This window comes from Camelus ferus, chromosome 26 (assembly GCF_009834535.1).
Source record: "Camelus ferus isolate YT-003-E chromosome 26, BCGSAC_Cfer_1.0, whole genome shotgun sequence".
NCBI lineage: Eukaryota > Metazoa > Chordata > Mammalia > Artiodactyla > Camelidae > Camelus > Camelus ferus.
This window is the reverse complement of record NC_045721.1, coordinates 25,781,176-25,802,832: the sequence shown is the minus strand read 5'-3', so window position 1 is coordinate 25,802,832 and position 21,657 is coordinate 25,781,176. Positions and strand designations below refer to the sequence as shown.

The 21,657-nt window shown below is 45.8% G+C and overlaps 1 protein-coding gene and 1 long non-coding RNA gene across 2 annotated transcripts in view; one reads left to right on the top strand and one right to left on the bottom strand.

The window, feature by feature from the left end:
* Positions 1-21,657, bottom strand: part of CSMD1 (CUB and Sushi multiple domains 1) — a 1,664,412-nt gene that overhangs the window by 465,175 nt on the left and 1,177,580 nt on the right.
* Positions 5,905-21,657, top strand: part of LOC106728847 — a 113,622-nt gene continuing 97,869 nt past the window's right edge. The window contains exon 1 of the long non-coding RNA XR_004315448.1: positions 5,905-6,500. This is a non-coding gene — a long non-coding RNA (uncharacterized LOC106728847). The remainder of the gene's footprint in view (positions 6,501-21,657) is intronic.

Genomic DNA, 21,657 nt, shown 5'->3' with positions numbered 1-21,657 from the left:
TTTGTGCTTTCATTGTATAATTCTGTAGCCCTGTGTGGCCGTCCACTGTGTCATTGGCAAGACCACCTTATTTGCACGGTGTTGAAGAGCCCCTGGCTACAAGTAGCATCCCGTAACGTCCTCAGGCTGATGAGAAAAAGATGGGCGAGAACTCACGCTGTAAATGACACTTCTGGGCCGAGGAAAGCAAATGATATCAGTGTTTCATATGAGAGATTGTTCCCGTAATTTTAATACAGCTTCATTAGGGCCGTGGTAAAGACTACTGTAATAATGGGAATAATAATAACAGTAATATTATTAATGGTGATGATTTGTGCTAAAACAGCCAATGTAGAGTGGCAATTTACTATTACTTAAAATTCATCATATTAAATTAATGTTCTTTATAAACAGTTTATCTTTTAAAATGAAAGATGTATATGCAGTTTTGTGTGCATTTATTTTTACATATACTTTATAGTTGTAGACAAGCTATAAGCATTCCTAGTTTTATGTTTGCATGATTTTAGGATCATAGTTTGAATGAAAAACTAATTAATAGAAGGATCCTTGAAAAATGTTTTGTGTGAAAGAGGCTGGTACAATATTCAGATTTAGGAAACACTCCTTAGGGGTCACTGGCTGTACTTGATTGCCCCTGCACAGAGCTCTCCTTACGCATAGGTCATTACAACTGCTACTTGTTGTGACCACTGTCTCCATAGGAAATGAAACTCAACGTCATTGAACATCTTGTTTAAAAAAAAAAAACTTTATATATATATATAAATGGAGGTACCGGGGATTGAACCCAGGACCTTGTGCATGCTAAGTAGGCACCCTACCACTGAGCTCCACCCTCCACCCCACTGAGCTTCTTGGTTTTGATAACTCCCTGTGTCTTCTACTAATCCTCACCTCTCTGAAATTCAGACTCCTGCTCTGGAAGAATCGCCTGTCCTTTAAGATCTCCGTAGGTGTGATGCTATTATGAGCACGTGCTACGTGGAAAGGTGCCTTAGAAAAATTCCAGTGCACTGCTTCCATTTGACAAATGAGGAAAATTAGATTGAGAGAGAGATGAAATTGCTCAAGATCAGTGGCCAGCTAGAACTGCTGTCTGGGATGGAAGGCAGGCTTCACCAGTGATGTTGATGACGGTATTTATGAGAGAGCAGTCATATTATTAGAGAACCAAATGTCAAAATTAATTAAATAATAGGCAAATACAATTTTCTTGGTTCAAACTTGAGGTCACAATGACATCAGTTGTACAGGCTCTCAGACCACCTACTTGTTTTCTCCTTCTGTGTATTCGTGGTTTTTTTAGAACTAGTTTCTATTTGCTAGAACCAGAAAAAACTAGATTCCAGACAATCTAGAATTTTCACTACCTCATTTGGTAGCATTTTATTGAATCTGCTTTCTGTCCTAGGTTCAGTGTTCCAGAATCCTTATCTTTGGGGCCTCTGTGTGTAAAGAGATCAGTGTCTTTAATATCTCTTTGAACTATTAGTTCTTAATACATTGCTGATTCGGCAAAGAGGGTGTATCAACTTCTGAAAGTCAGTTGGTAGATTTTCTTTCCTTCAGGGTAATCTCATTCACAGGCAGATACAAGTTCGGAAACGTCTGGTTCCAGAACTTTTGTCAACATCAAGAAGGCTGTAGAGGTCAGAGATTTTCTCACAGGTTTCAAGATGACCTTTAGTTGTGTCTTAAGCATAACACTGGTTGGATCCAATGGACTAAATCAAAGGCACAAGCCATGTGACACGATGCTGGTGACGGGCGTTTAGCTGTCGCTGTCTAGGTAGACGTTACCAGTCAATCACTGAGCTCCATCGGTTGTTTGCTTCTGTCTTTTTCTCAAACCAGCTGCTCAAATTAAATGCGATACATCAGTGCGAGAGGCTGAGACAGCACACCTTCTGCAGGTGTGACCTGAGCCCTGGATTCAGAACATGAATGCTCCACAGAGCAGAAGCGGACGTCGTTTAACCACTGATTCTGGTTCAGTGCGGCTGGGGTGAAATCTGAGACTCCACATTTCCCATGAGATCCTGGTGTGGGGCTTACTCTGCCCCTACAGTTTGAGCGGGAATATTTAAGAGTGTAGAAAGCATTTGTGGAAGAGTGGATTATGAATGAGTCAATATGTGAAAAAACAAGTAAATGGACAGGTTAGGAACCACATGCAAAGTCTTCCACTATCAATATGTGTGTAGAGCATCTCATGATTTTTTCATTTAACAGAGTTCTTCCCATTTTTGCAAATTGACCAGGACAATTTCTAAAAGGGAGACATGTTTGCATATTAAAAATGTAAGTCAATGTGTACATATTAAATGTGTTATGTCCTTTTGGGTACATACGTATTTCCCAAGGGCAGGTATACCTAAATTGGCCATAGGCGTAGTGATATTGATTTTTTAATTTTCTGTCTGCTAAGATTTAAATTCTATACATCTATAAGACTGTAATATAGGGATTAAAATAAACACAATCATACAGTATTCCATTCTGTATATAAAATAAGGCATTCCCCTTGGGCTATAAATTCTTCTCAGTTATAATTTATAACATGAACCTATGTTAGTAAAGTACTACATAACTTTATTTTACAAACCATAACTAAAATCTCATGCAGCAGACATTCTGTGTTGTGGTCAGCCACAATTAGTATGAAAAAATCAATAATTTTAATTAAAACCCATTTACTTAATATACAGGAAATATTTGTTGATGCCTTTACATTTGTGATTTTGATATGAAGCCAACATCTAGGTGATTCATGAATTCCATTTAATCAATAAGTGAGTGAGCCGTTGAATGTTTAATTATGTCCACCACTGGTTGAACTTCTCCCGAACATCATTCAGCAAGTAAAAACCTCACAAATGGCCTCTATTAAGCTGGTTTCAGGCCAAATGGGCATTTTGTGATTGACTTTTTAATGGCCCTCTTCGTCATATTGGAAATTAACTCATCTATACAGCAGTGATTTGAATACGACTAACCCAGTACAGGTTTTTTTTTTTAAGGATGCCTATGACAGGTGTGAAACTAACACTCTTAACAGAAACAGAGCAAAACATTGTCAGTGAATCCAAACCCGGGCACCTACATGTTTAACAGCCGTATGTACTTCTGACCGCCTCCTGGAAGAGGAGACGTCCCGGGTAATTCCAGTCGGTCAAGCGTGTCATTCACAGAGTCGGCGGCAGGAGGCAGGGGCAGGGCAGGGCCTTTGCAAGCAGACCCTCATTAACTCTGGATGCTTCCTTCAACCTCAGCACTGATCATTTATTTTCCTCTAAATAGCCCCACGCAGGCAACAAGCCAACAGCAAGAGGAAAAATGGTAAGTGTATTTTTGAGAACAATGTCCTAGAATTATGATCTTTAAATTAGGAAACTTGTACAGCTAGCTGCACTTCTCTAACTGAAGGCTCACGGCGACGCAGAGTCGTCTTCTCTCAGCTGGGTAAACTTAAATATCTGCTGGTCTGTATGCCCGTCAGAACCATGAGTGGTAGGTCTGCGATGCTGTGACATCCTGTTTCTGCCAGAAGTGAGAAAGCCCAGGGCAAAATGGACAGTGGGCTAGAAGAGGGTGTGTGCCTCTCGTTTTGTAGTATTCTTGAATTTTGTTTGTAATGGAAGGACTGTATTCTCTGGATGAGGTCTCAAACTGTCACAGTAATTTTCAGAGGCTGATTTAGGTTTTGGTACAATTTGGGGGGCCCACCAAGAAAAGAGAAATAAAATTATGAATATTATATTAAGTTTGAAAGTGAATATTCTTTAGAATAAGCCAAGAAATCACAACTCACATTTAAAAAGCTAAAAAATACCAAAATTATCAGAAATATCAGAAAAATCTGAAAACAAAATTCCTAATCACTTTAGCCCTCACACACCTGTAGCATGTAGTTTCCTAGAGCTCTGACTGAGTACTGACTGATTGTCTCTTCATGTGAGCATGTGATTTTGTAGTATTTTTTGTAGAGACTAGAAAAATCATCTGGGCTTTTCTTAATCAAATACTTACTCCAACTGGTTTTATAAATATCACTGTTATGAATGGGTTGTGTTTTGAAGTGAGGACTCATTTTAGTAATGTCATGTATATTTTTAGCGTCGTGGTCAAATTTGAGAAAACTTTACCATAGAGTGAATTTCACAGATTAGCATCTGGCTTTGTCCACATCAACCTTTTTCCCTCTTCCAATGCTCACCTCCTTTCAGAGTTGGTACTTAGATATGTTCTCAGGTCCATCATGCCCCTGGTCCTGCACTGGTCACTCCAACCCCCACTGTGTTCATGTAGGGACCTTACACAATGTGTGAGGATGACGACTGATAACTTAGTTACAGACAGAAGTGATGGCGACTGCATAAACAGACTGAAGTAAGTGATCTTTAACTTCCCTTCACCCTGATCCCAAAAGTCCCACTCCACTTCCAGCAGCGATGCTGAAGGATCCCAGAGGGAAACTGGAGTCGGGAGAGAGCAGCCTTACAGCTGTATTCAAAATACATGATTGTTGCAAAACTTCCCCATCAGAGGATAACACACACACGCTGTCAGGACAGTTTCCAGAGCCTAGAATGTGAATGGCGGGGTCTGAAGTTTAAGCTTCACTAGCTATGGGGAAATCTTCCTCTCATGATCTGTGCAGGTAAATGCTAAGACTCAAAGAGCATGAAGTCTTCCCTCCCACATCTTCTTGAGGAGGGAGGCTGAAGACACTCTTCCTTTTGGCAGCCATGGCTGCATGATGTGGCCCCCTGTGCTGGTTACTGAATGGTCAGTATCTTATTTGGTAGCATTTTAATTGAATTTGCTTTCTGTCCTAGGTTCAGTGTTCCAGAATCTTTACCTGTGGGGCTTCCGTGTGTAAAGAGATCACCATCTTTAATATCTCTTTGAACTATTAGTTCTTAATACATTGCTGATTCGGCAAAGAGGGTGTATCAACTTCTGAAAGTCAGTTGGTATATTTTCTTTCCTTCAGGGTAATCTCATTCACAGGCAGATACAAGTTCGGAAACTTTTGGTTCCAGAACTTTCGTCAACATCAAGAAGGCTGTAGAGGTCAGAGATTTTCTCACAGGTTCAAGGTGACCGTTAGTTCTGTCTTAAGCGTAACACTGGTTGGATCCAATGGACTAAATCACCTTTGAGACTGGGACTGTTCTCCTTTTCCTGGAGTGGGAAAGTATGCCACATGCTTTCGTTCATGTAATCTTTATTTTAAAAATCTTGTGAATTAGGTGTCATTTTATCCTTTGAGAGATAAAGGTTGTTTCATTTGCAGAAGGATAAAGCGTCTTGGTACAGTTAATAACGAAACAATGGGGCCAGGATGCAGACGTTCACACCCAGCCCTATCTGGCCAGGGAGAACAGGGCTCTCTACTCTGGGCCAGCCCCGCAACCCCAGCGTTCTGTGGGCGGTGTACACGTTCAGAGGCGGAGACGCAATCCACACGGGTTCTCAGAACTCACAGCTGCTTCAGCTGAATCCCATCTAGGATGGGCCCATCAGAAATGTCTTTTGATGTAGTTTCTATTTCTGTGGTGCGTTAAAAATGAACCACCTCCCCCAGGTTTCCCAGTGCAGGAGGCAAATGTCCCCGCCGCTGGGGACTTTCCGGGGCGCCCCTGGGGTGGGGGTAGGAGACTGCGGGGCTCAGATTACGCCCAGAGTGGTCAGCGCTGCAGTAACCCGGCCTCAGTTGTTTGGACCTGCAGGAAGGTGTCGTATCTCCCCCTCCCGCCTAGGACACTATGTTAAATGAAAAAAAACAAAAAAAAAACAAAAAAAGAAGAAGAAGAAGAAGAAGGGGAAGGGGAAGGGGAAGGAGAAGGAGACGACGACGAAGAAGAAGACGAAGAAGACGACGAAGAAGACGAAGAAGACGAAGGAGAAGAAGGAGGAGGAGAAGAAGGAGAAGAAGGAGAAGAAGGAGAAGACCCATTATGTTAAGCGTCTCGTGTATTTTCCCCTTTACTCAAGTCCACCCAGCTCCCGGGCAGGCTCTGAGCGCGGCTGCGGGCGTGGAATCCGGAGGGTGGAGCGCGCGAGGTTTGCGTGATTGGCCCTCCCCTCCAGTGGGCAGGAAGGGGGCGTCCGCTTTCTCCTAAATGGCTCGCCATCTTAATTCTGTCCGCGCCACCCTTCACACGACGGCCGAAGTCATGTTCCTGACATCCCCATTGGCTTAACAGCAGAAACGGTCCCCGTGCTGGGTCGAATCGCGTGCCCTCGACAGCCGCACGTGGAGGTCCCGGCCCCGAGCGGCGGGATTCGGAGCGGCGCCTTTAAGGAGCGGCGGAGGGGCGGGCCCAGGCCTGGTAGGACGCGGCTCCTATAAGAGGCGGCCCCAGTGGGGGGCGGGGCGTGTGCCCCGAGACCGAGCCGTGGAGGGTTCTGCTGGGAGGACGCGCTTGGCGGCCTCGGGAAACCAGCCCTGCCGACGCCTTGATCCTGGACCCCCAGCCTCCAGAACCGTGAGGAAACGTTTTCTTGTGCTTGAGCCCCAGTCTGTGGTGGTTGGTTTGGGCCGCGGAGCTAACACAGCGCCTGTCAGGTTGTGACCCTGGGGCGAAATTCCATCCTCTGCCCACAAAGCGCCTCCTGGGCCCAGCTTCCCAGCCGCCCCCACGGGGGGGGGGGGGCTGAGTCTGTCCCCCGCGCCTCTCCCTGGTCCCAGTGACCGGAGACCCCTGAAACCTCCGTAGGGGCACGATTTCCCGCGGCCTGGAGCACCTGCCCCCCGCGCAGCGCCCACCCCGGGTGTCCGGAGACCCCCACAGCTTTTGCTCATTAGTTGCCAGAACCGTCGCTCCCGTGGGCCCGCGGCCGCGTCGACAGTAACCGCCTTCAAAGCGCTTCTCACTCAGTTGAGGTCACGGGGCCCCGGGCGCCCAGGTGGCTGGTCCCCTTTGCTTGTTTTCCACCGTCTAGCGAAGCGTCGGCCGACAGTAAGCGCGCGGGCGCAGGGGTGGGGGTGGTCTTGTGAATTAACAGGCACAATTGCCCCAAGTGGTTTAAGTTTAACGACTAGTACACTGGTTTCTTGGCAAATTGGATCGGTAACAACGTCACGTATCTTTTATGAACAGCGTTTCTTTCTTGGGGAGCCTGATGTTCTAGTTGCCAAAATGCTCCCAAAGAGAGTGTGGCCCTTGTATCCAACAATAAGCTCCAAAAGCAGGTGATGGAGTGACGGAGTTCACCCCGAAACCGTGCCGCTCAAAATGCGATAATGATGTAGTGACTCGGAAAGATTCTTTGGAATTTCTGTGCCTGTGACCTTTGAGCTTTCACTTAACGAGTGTTAAGATTTCACAGCCAAAGACCATACACATCCATCCAGTGTCCGCGCCTTTACTGATGCTCTTCATGTGCTTAAAATGCTGCTGCCTTGTGTAATGGGACGGTGTTCCACAGCCTGCCTGCCGGAGCGTTCGTGGGAAGTCAGACTCCTTTTGCAGGTGGCGGCTCTGTGTCAGAAGCACTATCAGTGCCTATCAGACTTCCCGTTGTGTGGATTCATAGTCTAAATGTGAATTTTTTATGTCATTGAGATTAGCATAACATTGAACGCTACATTCTAAAATATGCTATTTTTAATCAAAATAAAAATCTAATACTTTTAATAGCATAAAACTTGGCAGGTTATCTTTTTTTAAAACCTGTAAAATTAAGGACAATGGCTTTCTATAAAATCGGTATTTAAGAAACCCCTTAAATGTATCCAACTGAATTACTGCTGGTGGTGGTTTTTCATTTTGGTAGTGGTTGAGAAACCAGTCTTGAAGAAATCTGCAACTTTAGCGTCCATCTTCATTTATTCTCAGGACCTTGACTTTTGTCTTTTGAGTTATTAGAAGTCAAACTTCTAACTTGCAGAGTCGAATAAATTGGCAGATAAAATGTAGAGTTGATATCTTAAGCACCTTCTAAAATTTTTTTATGGAAGTACTTATTAAGTCTGGCAGTTGTATGGGTTTATAAGACCTTTTGTTCATAAGGGATAGAACGTTCAAGAAGGATGCAATCAATGGCGTAGATTTTAAGTGGTGTAAAGATATGCTTTTAATTATGTGATAGAAACCATTTATGTTGAAACATATGGAAATAATATGCACTTACAAACATAGGCGTTATTTCTAGAATAATCTTTCTCAGCTGCTTTTAAAAGTGCCATTCACTTCACCTTGCAAAGTTCTGCTCCCCACTCTGTAGGCTGGAACTTGATACCCTCTCCAGCCAGCAGTAGGGTCCTCTCCCTCTCCCTCTGTGCACAAAGAGATTAAAACGCTGCAGGATTGAGCATTTGACCTTGCTTGTATCACAGAGATCTTGTTAGGCTGTGCAGCTGGGCCATTATTAGCTCGGTTCTCTCCAGCTGGGCTCTTGATACAAGAGCAGTGGCAAGGTCAGCAGGGGAGTGAGCAGACACGTGGTTTACTTGATCTCGCTGATAATCATCTCCTAAGTGAGGCTCCTTTTCAATTATGCATTTTGCACATGAACTTTGCACTAAGGTTAAAATAAAAAGGTTTCCTTATGCAACGGGATAGGCTTCTCTATCAAGCTTGTTGACAGTTCACCCATCTGAGCAATCACCAGCCTTTGAATTTGGATGTGAATCCCTGCCTTGAAGATAAGGTTGTCAGGCCCCGTTAACAAGGACCTGGCTCTCAGGTGTACGCGGCTGACAGCACATTTCAGCGAATCTTCATGCTTTGAAGGTTTTCAGGTTATGTAAGATAAAATGTTTACCATGTGGCAAATGCTTTATACAAATAATGTTATTTACCCATGTGACCCCATGTAGACAAATACCACATGTTTTTAATTGTACATTATAGCAAAATAATAACTATCTCATTGTCCAGTGTCTTATGTACTCTCATTTGTCCTGCCAGAAGTAAGGCTTCTTCGGTAAACATAAGAACCTTGACAAGCACTTTTTTTTTTTTTTAATATAGTCTAGCATTCAAAGCACTATTCTCATGTTTTTTGTCAAATGGGTTCTCCTGATGTCACTGACCCCACATAGAAGCACAAAGGAGACCTTCCCTTTCTCATCTCTTCTTTGCACACAAAGAGACTTAGGCACATAGAAGCAAAGCACCTCTCCTACTAGCCCAAACACTAATCCACTGACCTGTGACAACTCTGGTCCTCTGATCCCTGGACCAAAACAATTTCCTCCAAAATCTACAGACTGCATTCCTCAGCTGCAGAGATAAGGCATCTTAACTGTGGGTCTGAAACGGACGTGGTTAACTCTCTGTTCCTGTTAGTTACCTAGAGAGCTTAAAAAATTCCTCCGCCAGCCCTCAGAGATTCTGATCTAACTGGTTTAGGAGGGCGTCATTGTTTGTAAAACGGCACCAGGTGATTTGGATGTGCGCCAGGAGGGGGGAGGGGGCACAGGTGAGAGCCAGACCAGCGCAGGTTCTGTGGCCGCCTTAGCTAACAGGCATGCGCTTCAAAGTAGAAGCTGTCATGTCCTTGGGGACATCGAGAAAGAACTGTTGCTTTCTTGTCCGTGCTTATCCCTAAACCTTCTCAGGGAAGGGTCCCCTGGCGGAGGAGGGTGGGCGCGCTGCTGTGGTCTCCTGGGTGGCTCGGTGCCACTCTGCCGGTAGAGGACAGTGGGCCCCAGCAGCAGCTCTCCCTTGCTGATGATGCCACCTCTGGGAGCTTGGACACTTGGAGGGGCTGGAAGGTTCTCGACGAATGCCGTCGACTTTACCCTCTCAGCATCGTTTGGGTAAAATGCTCGACTTCAGATTTAGATATGCAGCCTGAGTGGAACTGACTTAAAGGGAGGTGAGGGCACTGTAGCACAGAGGTTGAAAGGTTCCTGCGACCGTTGTGTTCACGAACGTCCTGTGCTTCTCTGAGGGTCAGTGATGTGCTCTTCCTCGGGCTCGATCTCCTGGGGGATATTTCAGTGCCTCCAGAGTCAGGCAGGACGCCGAGAAGAGGCCTGTGACCCGCACTCCCGGCTGTCCTGCTTACTCAGGGCGCAGTGAGACTTGTCAGTAGCTGGTCGCACCCACTGAGGGCAGGAAGTGTGGAGTCAGAACTCACTTCAAAACTCAGTTCTACTCTGCATGTCTGTGACCGTGGCAACATCTCTGCACCTTTCTAAACCGCAGCTGCCTCTGGAGAAGAGGGCTGGCGGTAGCTTCTTCCGAGGCTCCAGGTGAGGGGTGGAGCAAGCATGTGAGGTGGTCCCTTCTTGATTAGCAGTAGCGGCCACGAGTCAGGAGGCTGCCGCGGTGGGCCAGCTCGGACCCCACTGGCTGGATGAACAGGTGTCACCGGAATACACTCGATCGTGAACACGCTGTTCGCACCTCAGCAGCAGAGGGGAGTCGTTAGATGCAAGGATGCGGCCCCCAAACCTGAAATATTTACTGTCTGGCCCCGTAAGGACAAGGCTTGCTGAACAGCTGGTACTCGAAGTCACCGCTGTCACACTGAGCAGAAGAACAAATGGTTATGATAGTTTGGGTGTTTAAAAAAATAGAATCATTATTTCATCCTGTTGTGACCTCAGTAACTGGCGTCTTATAACTTTGATACTGATTCATAGAGAAGCAACAAGCTTCATTCATATTTATAAAAACTCTGGCAAACGAGCACATTGTTCCATCAATAGAGACTTTGGCCAGGTCGGAAATATTTCTATCCTGTGGCTGATTATTTCAGAAAATCAGGTTCAACCATAATGACGCTTTATTTCAGTTTGTGTGTACAGGGATGTGTGTTGGTGTGTACATGTAAATTCATGAACTCACATACACATTTCTATGAATTTGGGAAAGAAAAAGGGACAAAGAATAGAGAATGGAAAATAAGAAAGGAAAGTACGATTAGTAGATGGACTGAACGACGGGGGCTCGCAGGTCCCTTAGAGCAGCTGCAGGTGCTGGGCGAGGGGCAGCCCTTCCTCCCCTCGTCCCACAAGAGAGCAGACCAGCTAGAGGGGACCAGGAATTGATTTTCATCTTGGAGGCCTGTAGAAATCTGCACTTGAGCTTTGTTCAAATAATTTATAGCATCCAGTGATCGGATATTGTCCTTAAAACGATTCCATTGGCAGCTTCGAGCTTTCATATTTTCGTTTAACAATATAAATGTCACTAAGTGTGCCAATAAATACGGACAAACCCCAGGAAAGGTCAGATTGGTTCCATAACTCACACACCTGTCTGACTCTAATGGCTTTCCAGGATTTTCTGTGAACACTATAAAATAAACAGTCTCCCATGAGGCGCCTGCATCTCTCCTGCCTGCGCGCTTCCTAGGGAGCTCGGCGCTCCTGTCGGCCACAGGCCGCGAAGCGCTTCCCTTTAGGAATGTGGTAGACTCGTGGGAACTGCACACAGCTGCTAGACCTCTTTAGGATTTCCTGAGGGCAAGCTCCATTTGCTGTATTGACGTAAGCTTTGTCTGTGGGCGCTGGCATCACACGCCTTCCCGAACAACTATACTCCACTCTGTTTTCCCCAAGACGCGGGTCCCACCAATAGCGTCTGCCCCCACTGCCCCAGCTGGAAACCTAGTTTTCTTCTTTCCCCGGATGCACACTTTGCTGGCATTTCTGAAACTCAGATTCTGGCATGTCTTCCAACCGGCTCCTTACTCTCCAGCAGTAGCTGACCATTTCCAAGCTGTAAGAGAGCTCAACCTCACCATAATATATGGTACTTGACTGATGCAAGTTTGTGTGAATAAATGATCACGATAATCGGTGAATTGGGGTTTTTGGAGACTGTTTCTTGAAGGCATTGGTTCAATGTGCTATAGTGGTTAAAAGGCACGTGAATCCTCAGGATCCAATTAGAACAGAGTTGGAAATGATTATATACATATAAATACAAATTTATAGAAGTACATATAGAAATGCCACGTACGTATATTTGTATCTGAATACAGCTCATGCAAACCTATGGTGTGTTAGTACCTGGGATGTCTCAAGTCTACTGATAAACATTTAGGAAACTGCATCTTGCGTTATCCACTGTGCTCATAAAAAAACCTATGAGGTAGGAAATCATTTCTCTTATCTTAAAAACAGAAATAAATTAAGAGTGGTTACTTAAGTTGCTCTAAGGTACTTATCTGGTAAGTTGCATTTCCCGGATTTGAACCCAGCACTGTGACTGAGGGCTGAGTTTCAACCATGCTGCTTTATTAGTTTTAATTCCTTATTAGCTATATTAAGAAGGTGGAGAATTTCTTACGGAGAAGAGTCAGAGACACTTAACGTCAGTGAACCTCAGATGTTTTCAGGCTTTTAATCAGTCCAGCAAAATAAAATATGCCTACAGAAATGTGTGCCTGCCATATGCTTAGAGTTCAGAATTTTCACAAATTGAAAATCTGTGAAACTTCAGCTCAGGGTCAAGTAACAGAATGTCTTCCCCCAGGAGACCCTTCTGAGCTCTACTTCAAATCTTAAACCCCCGCTCAGGAGTAACCACGCTCCTGCATTCTAACTGCATTGGTTAATGGTGCCTGTTTAGCACGCTGTGTGAATGGAAACATCAGTTTTGTTTTTCTTTTGTTTCTGGCTGCTTTCAAGGCTGTGGCCTCCCTCCAGGTGCGGTGAGCACTTCCATTGTGCTCGCTGCCATCGCTGTCAGATGTTCTGTTTTGTGACTAGGCTGCAATTTACGTCTCGTCTGCTGATGGGCATTTATGTAATTTCTAGCTTACGATGATGGTTGCGAATGGTGTCATTCTGAACATTCTAGCACATGTCTTAGACACAGGAATGGGCTAGAATGGACATGCCTGGGAGTGGTGTGGGGTCAGAGTGTGAATGCATTCCAGTCTAGCAGTTTGACAAAACACCCTCCTGACAGCGGTGGGCGGGGCAGGGGGTCCACTTGCTCCAGCCTTGCTGACACTTGGTATGTTCCATCTTCACGTAGGCCCTTCTGGTCCAGGTACAGTGGTGCCTCCTGACGGAGGTTTCATTTGCATTTCTTTGACTAATAAAGCTGGGCACCTTTTCATATTTATTGGATTGGCTCTTCTGATAGCCTTCTCTGAGAAGTGTCAGTTAAAGCTGATGGCTCTTCTTCCCCTGTGGGTTTCTGTCTTCTCGAGAAGCTTCCTTGTGCACCCTGCAAACGAGTCTTTTAACTGGACGTATCAATGCTCGTCATCTTTCACTCTGGATGGTCGTGTCTTTTATGAATAGAATGTGTCAAATTTAATATGACCCAGACTGGTTTGTTTTTTCCTTTTCTCGTTAATACTTATGTTTGAAAAACCTTTGCCTACTCAGAGGTTATGAAGATGTTCACCAGTGTGTGGCTCTAGAAAATTTCTTTTTACTTTTAGATCTGCAACCTCTCTGGAATTGCAAAGGGTCTCGTAACTGTGGAGAGCGGCGTCTGTCCTTGAATCAGCCCCTCCTTTTTAAACACTTTCTGCAAAAGGCCTGATGGCCGGTGGTGGAGGGCCTTGAACTTCCCTCTTCAGAGCTGCTCTTCTCTGTACTTAGCTTTCTCTGTTTCCATGTAAATTTTAGAATTGGCTTGTCAGTTTGTGCCAAATCTATATCTATGCCCGGAGAGCTATCAAAGGTCGCATGCTAGAAAACTAAAGGAGTGGAAGCACACAGAGCGTCAGGAGGGGAAAAGGTGCTCCCGCACTGGCCCCAGCAGAACGCCTCCTCACTGAAGTGCCTGAGCACGGTTTTAGGAGGCATGGATTGTTACTGCCTTTACATCCTTCCTCTCTGATCTCACCTCTTCTGCAGTCGGTGAAGAATTAAGCTTGGACACGTATCGTCCTTTGTGTCCCGGCCAAACGTGATAAAACATGAAAAAGGGAACCTGGGATAGTGAACAGCTGCCAAGTCGGCTCAAAGCCGGGCAGCAGCAGTAGAAGCAACACCGCAGGCTCCATTTAAAGGTCTCGCTCGATAAACAGACTGCAGAGACTTGTAGATGCGGGCATTCTGAAGGAATTCGCACACTGGTCACACGTTCTCCTGGCGGTAGTTTCCTTTTCCGTTGTGGTTTTGTTTGCTGGTTGGTTTGTTTTAATAAACCAAGCTAACACAAGATGAGCTCGTGTTTTACCTAGCCAACATTTCAATTTCTGTTCCTCCTTCTAAGGAGTGGGTAAAACTGACCTGGTTACACTGGAAGAGTCACCATTGGTGGGGATGCTTACAGAAGCGATTTTGGGTTTTCTCTGTGTCGAATGGAGAAGATACCCCTGCACAAAGGTCTGAGGAAACCACGTGTAGCACGTTGCGCACCTTGGGGCAGGGACCGAGCTCCTCTTTCACTCCCGTTCCTGCACACTGTGGACAAGCTCAGAAATCATTGCCCCTTTCCCTCACTGCCTGGTGCTTGTCCTCTCTCTGAACCGCCCCACCTGGAATTCTCTGAGTCTCCCAGGCAGAGAACATCCAGAGACAGAGCAGCGAGGGGAGGGGAGCAGCTGGGCGAGGCATGACGGTGAGGTCTTGGACACGACCATCCAGCCTGAGGGAGTCGTCAGACGGACATGCTCGTGGACCGCCGTCTGTGGTAGCTTATCGCTTACAGCCAGCCTCATCTGAACACTTCTTATGAGCTGTAATGTAGCTGAAGCTTTAGATCCTGTCCAAGGTCTGTAAAAGTGTTTTCTTGTTGTAGTATTATCCTTGTGAATGGTTTGTGTTTGTTCATGGCTGTTAGACAAAACTGAAAACTGAAACATTTCCCATGACGGTGCACACTCATGGTAGTGCTTTTAATTACTTTAACACATCACGTTCAATCTAAGTCTCAAACCAAGTTATAAACAGTCAAACCTGCTGAGCCTCTGATCGCTAGGTATGAAAATGATGTAAAGCATATGAGTTGTGTGCTTGGAGCCCTACTCGAGCCACCGGATGCTCCACTCGAAGGAGCGCGTGAGCTAGAGGAGATGTGGACGCTGGTCCTAGGTGTGAGAGCGTAACCCTAAGGAACTCACGCTGTAGCCCCAAACTTCACCCAAAAGTGGGGAGCGCTGAGGCCTGAGGATCTATAAATAAACCTGTCTTGTCTGCCCCAGTCGGAAGGAGATGAAAAGAGACGTCGGGTCCACTGAATTGACAGAACACACCTTTAATACCGTCCCCTTTGGCACTTTTCACTGGGACTTGGGTGAGGTCGGTACTGTCATGACACAGACACCTTCTCATGCCACCTCTGGCACGGCTGGGCACCCGCAGGACTCCCCGTATGGGGCGGGGCCCTTGGGCTGTGCAGCAAAGGGCAAAGAAGACACACTCAACACACAAACCACAGGAAGGCAGATCCCACAGCGGGTGGAGAGCGAGGCACCCAGCTCCTGTATCCAAATGTCACCTGTCCTCCCAGAGGGAAGAGGGCGGGGGGATTAACGCGCCCCCTCCACAGGGGAGCTGAGCCGCACCAGGCTGAAGACCCCATCAAAGAGCCCCAAGGCTTTGTAGTTAGAAGAGGAAATGGTATATTTTCATTAACATTTCAAATAAAGGTGCTCACATTTCACACATGTTCTGCTGGTTAAGGCCGTATTATGAGTTATGAACTATTGGTTATACTTCTGATAACTTGTGATTAAAACAAGGCATATCTAAAATGTATTGCCTCTTTTTGGAGTTAGTATTTTTCTAGGAATAAGCAAAATGGTGAGTCTTTGCTGATAAACTACATCCACGTTTATACACTCCGTGAGTTCTGTTTGAGCCCTCCAGCAAGACGTCGTCTTGAACCCTCTAAGTGCAAATGTTCTCATCACCAAAACACGTAATGGGCACTCAAGGACAATGAGAGACACAAACCAACCTCCCTTACTGCTTCAGAAAAGTCAAAGGAAATAAAGTAATACCTGAATGGACTTGATTTAAAACAAGTGTGGCTTATGTGGTGCGGTAGCGGGCATTTGGAAGGGGACTCCCCGTTCACTTCCTTCAAGTGTCTGCAGCCCTCATGAAGCAGAACTTCTGCCCCTGGTTTCCCAGTGGTTAATGGCTTATTTTCTTAGAACTATTAAATGTTAAAGGAATGAAGTGAAAGCACAGAAAATACCTGTATAACTAGATAGCAAAACACAAATAAAATACAAGATCCAAGGATTAAAGAAAACCAGTCAGATGCTGCAGTTTGGGAGAAATACATAAGGGACACAGCCCTTTACACGTGTCTGATTAAACCGGACGTTTGTCTCCGGGTTCCACATCCATCCGCTCAGGAAGAGAAACGTAGCCATTGGCTCGATCATCCCAGCCACGGGGGGATGTGCTTTAAGAATTCCCAGTGAAAACTCTGCTCCCCAGGTGCCCTCATGCTATCTCTGTCTTTCTACACCCCTTTTGTGAAAGACTTTCGAGGAAGTCCTCTCTCGTCTCCACTTCCCTCCCCATTCTCTCCTCCATCCATTCCACGGAGCTCCCATCCCAGGACCCTGGCTGGAATGGCTCTCACTGGCCCCTGTGTGCAGCTCTGGTGGCCAAACCCCGTTCTCTTCATCCTGCTGCTCTCAGGAAGGGGCTGATATCTCCTAACACGCCCCTGCTGGTGCCCTGCATTCTGCAAGGGCGGCGAGCTCAGCACTCAGTACCGGGCGCCCACCGTGCGCTCCTGCTCTGTCTCTCCCTTCAGACGGCCCCACCCAGCCTGGTAACGTTGGAGACCTTTAGTCTTCAGAGGACTCCCACACGTCCTCGGGTGCCCTGTCTCACGACCCTTCACCCGACGTAACGGCACATCCACTGGGCTCCGAGGCCTAACTGCAGCACAGGTGTTCCCGCTTCCCTCCTACCTGAGGTCTTAATCCAAGCCATCGGGACCAAGGAAGCGGCCTCCACTCCTTCCTCAGCCCCTGCAGGCCTTTCCCCAGCGGCTGTCGTTCTCCTGGAATAATTTCCAAACCCCTTACTGTGGTCTTGAAGCCCTGCAGCGCCTGGTCCCTGTTAACTTTTCCGTCCTCATCTCTGCTTTTCAGATGGTCCAGGCTCGTATTGGACCTAATGCCTCTGTGTTTGTTCTCATGCTGGGATGCTCTCGAGCCAGCTCTGCTGCTGCGGACGGCAGGTGCTGTCAGCTTGAACGTCACCTCCCTGCTTGCTCGTCCCCAAGTCCTATCTAAATCACCGCCGTCGCCCCGGCGCCCTGTTTGGTTCCCTTTCCTTAAAGGCTTTATTCTCTCTCTGAAATGATGCCTGTCCAGGATTTGTTTCCTTGTTTGCTGTCAACATCCCCACCTAAATCTATCCTTCACAAAAACAGGCACTTGGTTCCAGCTTCCATCACTGCTGGCCGTGCCTGCCACTTCGCGGGGCTAGGAACACCTGTTGTGTGGACGCATGGCAGGGTGTTTGTTCTCCAAAGGGAGAAACACAGTTCTTTTGGAAACCTCATTTTTTTCTGAGCTAAGCTGGAAATAAATTAATATATTGGATGATGTTTCTAACAACATCCCCGGAGCAGATGCTGTGATGGTTTCACGAGGTGCTGCTTGTGGTTCTGAGGGAAAGCTGGGAGCACGTGTTCCAGTGCAGCTTTGCCCCGGAGACCTGCAGGAGAGCAGGCAGTGGCTGCTGAGCGCTCTGCCCGATGCAGGGAGAGCACCTAGAATGGCCGTGGAGACTAAGGGAAGCTGTGTCTTTAAACAGCTGTCCAAAGTATGGTTTCTCCAAACTGGTTTTTACTGGAGTTGGTCAGCCTGTCCTCACAGCATGTAGGACTTACTCCCTGGTCCAGGTAAAGATCTGGGGCACAGGGACCCTGCGTCTTGTAGCGAGACAGTGAGAATACTCCCCTCTCAGCATTGCAGGACGGGGAGGGTGCTCTCCATGGCGCCGAGATGCTGGACAGTTAGACCTCACGGGATGGAGGGGTGGCTGACTGCGTCGCCCCGAGGGCAGGGATAGTCTTCCCCGAGAGAGGGCTGGTAGGACCCAGGGAGCAGGACCACACTGAGAACCTCCTAAATGCAGAGACGTGGGAAAGGGTCATACTTTGAATTTTAATACGTATTTGGTCATTGGTATAAGTAGAGTATATTTCTTACCCAAAGGGTTCTCGGTTCCTGGCCCATAGCCACCCAGACAGAGCCTTGGAATTTCCAAAGTGATGAGACCAGGAAAGTATCTTTTTTTTTTTTTTTAATGTGAATGAGGTGACTTGTGGACCTTAGCAGAGGTTGGGGATTGGTTACCAGGAGAACTAACCACGTGATGAGAGGGCTGACACTTTTAGTCCCACCCCTTGACCTCCAGGGGTGGGGGAGAGGGGTTAGAGACTGGCTCTATCCCCAGTGCGCAACGATGTAGTCAGCTGTGTTTGTAATGAGGCCTCCATTAGAAACCCAAGAGGACAGCTCAGGGGGGTTCTGGGTGGCTGAGCACATGGAGGTTGGGAAGAGTGGTGAACCTGGAGGGGGAATGGAGGCTCCCTACCCTTTCCTCATACTTTGTCCTACACCTCACTTCCATCTGGCTGTTTCCGAGCTACATCCTTTTATGATAAACCAGTGATCTCACAAGTAACAATGTTCCTGAGCTCTATGAGCCACTCTAGCAACTTAATCAAACCTCTGATTTATAACCAGTTGGTCAGAGGTACAGGTGACAGCCTGGACTTGTGATTGGCGTCTGAAGCAAGGGGCAGTCCTGTAGAACTGAGCCCTTAACCTGTGGACTCCGATGCTGTCTCCAGGTGGGTACTGTCAGGACTGAGTTAACGTGTAGCACACCCAGCGGGTGTCTGCAGAATTGCTTTGTGGTGAATTGGGTCAAGGACCTTTCCAGAGAGCTGTGCAGATGCCAAACCAAGAGGGGCCCACTGGAGCACGCAGTGTGTCAGAACACACCTAACACACCAGCACGGTCCCTGGGAGCACAGCTTCTCTCTTGCCAAAGCTGAGACTGGTCACACACCCACACATGCATGCCGCAGTCCTCCCTTGACCACTGTGATTTAAACAGACTCTGTCTCCCTAACATAGGCAGATTCCAGCCCTGATGGACTGAGTGTCCGTAGAAAGTCACCCAACAACCACTACTTATGCGTTTCTTTCTCTCATCTCTTAATAAATCCCCCCCTTCCCCCTCCCCATACTGGGGACCACTTTGATTGGTCCATCTTACTTTTTTCTGTATCCGTGATGCTGAGAGTAAGTCCTTATATTTAGTAAGAGGATCTTCAGCAGCGAAGGGCCAGAGGAATAAACATTGAAGTAAATGAAGAGCCAATGAGAAGTTGTAGGAAACTGAATTATGAAATGATTTCCAGAGCCCATCAGGAAATTCTGAAATAGAAAACCTCAATTCTTGAGAGCCATCACGTAGGTGACCTGGCAGAGTATTACCTAGTTAAGGCACCAAGGCACACATTGTCCCTCTCTCTTCCCATAGCTTTTTCATTTGCAAAATGGGTTTGGAATAATGCTTGTTAACTAGGCGATCCAGGGAAGGCTATGATGAATAGGGGAGGAGTAACCAGAGCAGAAACACCTTGCTAACACTGCGCTGGGCTTCCCGCCAGAGGGAACGCGGGCAGAATCGAAAATGAACACAAACGCAGTTACTGAGTGACCCCGAGACACAGTGGATTCAATTCACAGCTGGACTCTTTTACCTTAAAAAAAAAAAAAAAAAAAAAGGGCAGAAGAGCGTGTACAATCTCAAAATGACATTAACCATTCTAATTTAGCTGAGCATCCACCGTGGGATGGAACAGCATGACATGAGGAAAGGAATAAATAACAAAGCAAAAAGGAAGACAAAAGCAGAGTTGACCTTTAGCGCGTTCTGCCCTGAAGTAGCAATACAACGTATTCCAAGGTACCGCGGTAACCGTCCCTGTGACCGCATCCACACTTTGCAGAACACAGCCCAGGTGTGTATAGATAGAAGAGGGTGAACTCAGGTTGTGTTCTTCAGAAGTTGGCATGGGTCAGTTTATTTTCTTCATTTCAAAAAGGAGAGCTCCTTCCTTTTAGAAGGGAGTTCAGTCATTTCTAAAAGGAACATCGTAAGCTTCCCATGTCACATCAGCACATGTACTTAGTCTCTGTGCCGTCTCCCCTTGGACGCGGGGGCTGAGGTATTGAAGAATAGGTTCTCGAAGAAATAACGTAAAAGACGATTTTGCCCATGTGAAAAGAATTGACCTTTATGTGAAAAGGATGCAAAGTTAAGAGGCAGATGATAAGGTGACAGAAATATTTGCATCATATAAAATATGCATGTGGAGAATATATAAGTATACTGAGAGTTCCCAGGCACTCCCAGCAGGGGAGCTATAAATGGTTAAATAGGTCAAAGACGGGCACCTTCCCTAGTGACTTAGGGAAATGCAAGCTGAAGGAATGGTGAGGCATGACTTCCTGATGGCTTCAGAAAAAGGACTAATGTTTATATCAACTGGAAGTCATGTTTTTCAAATGCAACAAGTAGGAGTTTAAATCAGTGCAGCTGTTTTGCAAAGTAATTTGTTACTAAATGCTAAAATATTTGTCCCCTATTCATTAATTTAGTTCCTTGGTATTCATTCTAAAAAATTATTTGTCCATTTGCATTGAAGGCAGATACAAGGATGCTCAGTGAAGCATTATTTGTTATAATAAAAATTTGGAACATTCTAAAATCTATTAATGGAATAATTATTAAATAAGCCTTAATCTATACATACCATGGAATACTACACACTAGTATAAAGAAAATACAGATTTATATGGATTTAAATAGAAAATTTTGATGTGATCAAGAAGAAAATTTGTTTAAAAATGCCAAGCAGTGATTTACATTTTATAGATCCCTGTAAAGCATTACACGTGCACTAAAAATGCTGAACAGAGAGCCAAGCTCTGCGGAAGAAGCAGCCTCATAATAAGGGGTGTGATAATTTTGGTAGTTGTTAGTGTTTGATATGAACTCAGTTCCACATTACTTGAGGGATTTAGTTAATACGTAAACACATACATAGCTGAAGAGTGGGAATGGGACATTAGAGAAGGAAGTACAAATGATGGTTGACATCTTGCTAATATTCAGGTAACAGAAACTTCATAACATAGTTTTAATGAGTTTCACAGATCAAATAGTATCTATTTTTGAATCTTATTTCATTTCAGTTTTACTTTGTTTTAGTTCATTTAATTTATACACACATGCACATCTATATATATACACATTTTGGAATAGGTTTCAAGAAACATATGCTCTTACAAGTTGCTGAGAAATTGATGTGGACTTTCTAGAGTGTAACTTGGCAGTGCTTATGAAAATTCAAATTTCCCTTAGGCATCAACCCATTAATTACAACACTAAGAATGTCTTTTACAAAAATACTTGCAAACATGCAAAGACAAATGTGAATAAATGTTCTGTACAGTGTTAGGTGCACGGTTGGGGAACAGAGGTACCCATTCCGTTTCCATGCTGTGGATCACCACAGAGCCACTCAGAAAACTGAGGCTGTACACACATGGAAAGACTGCTCCGTGACAAGTCTGTGAAATCATTTGAGTGTCCTATTAATTTTGCTTGAGAGGGACGTACATGACAAATTTTTCCTGACCTTGTGGAAAAGAGTCTTTAACCAGGATTCAATTTGAGAAAACAAGTAGCATCTTATATTTTCAACAGATCTG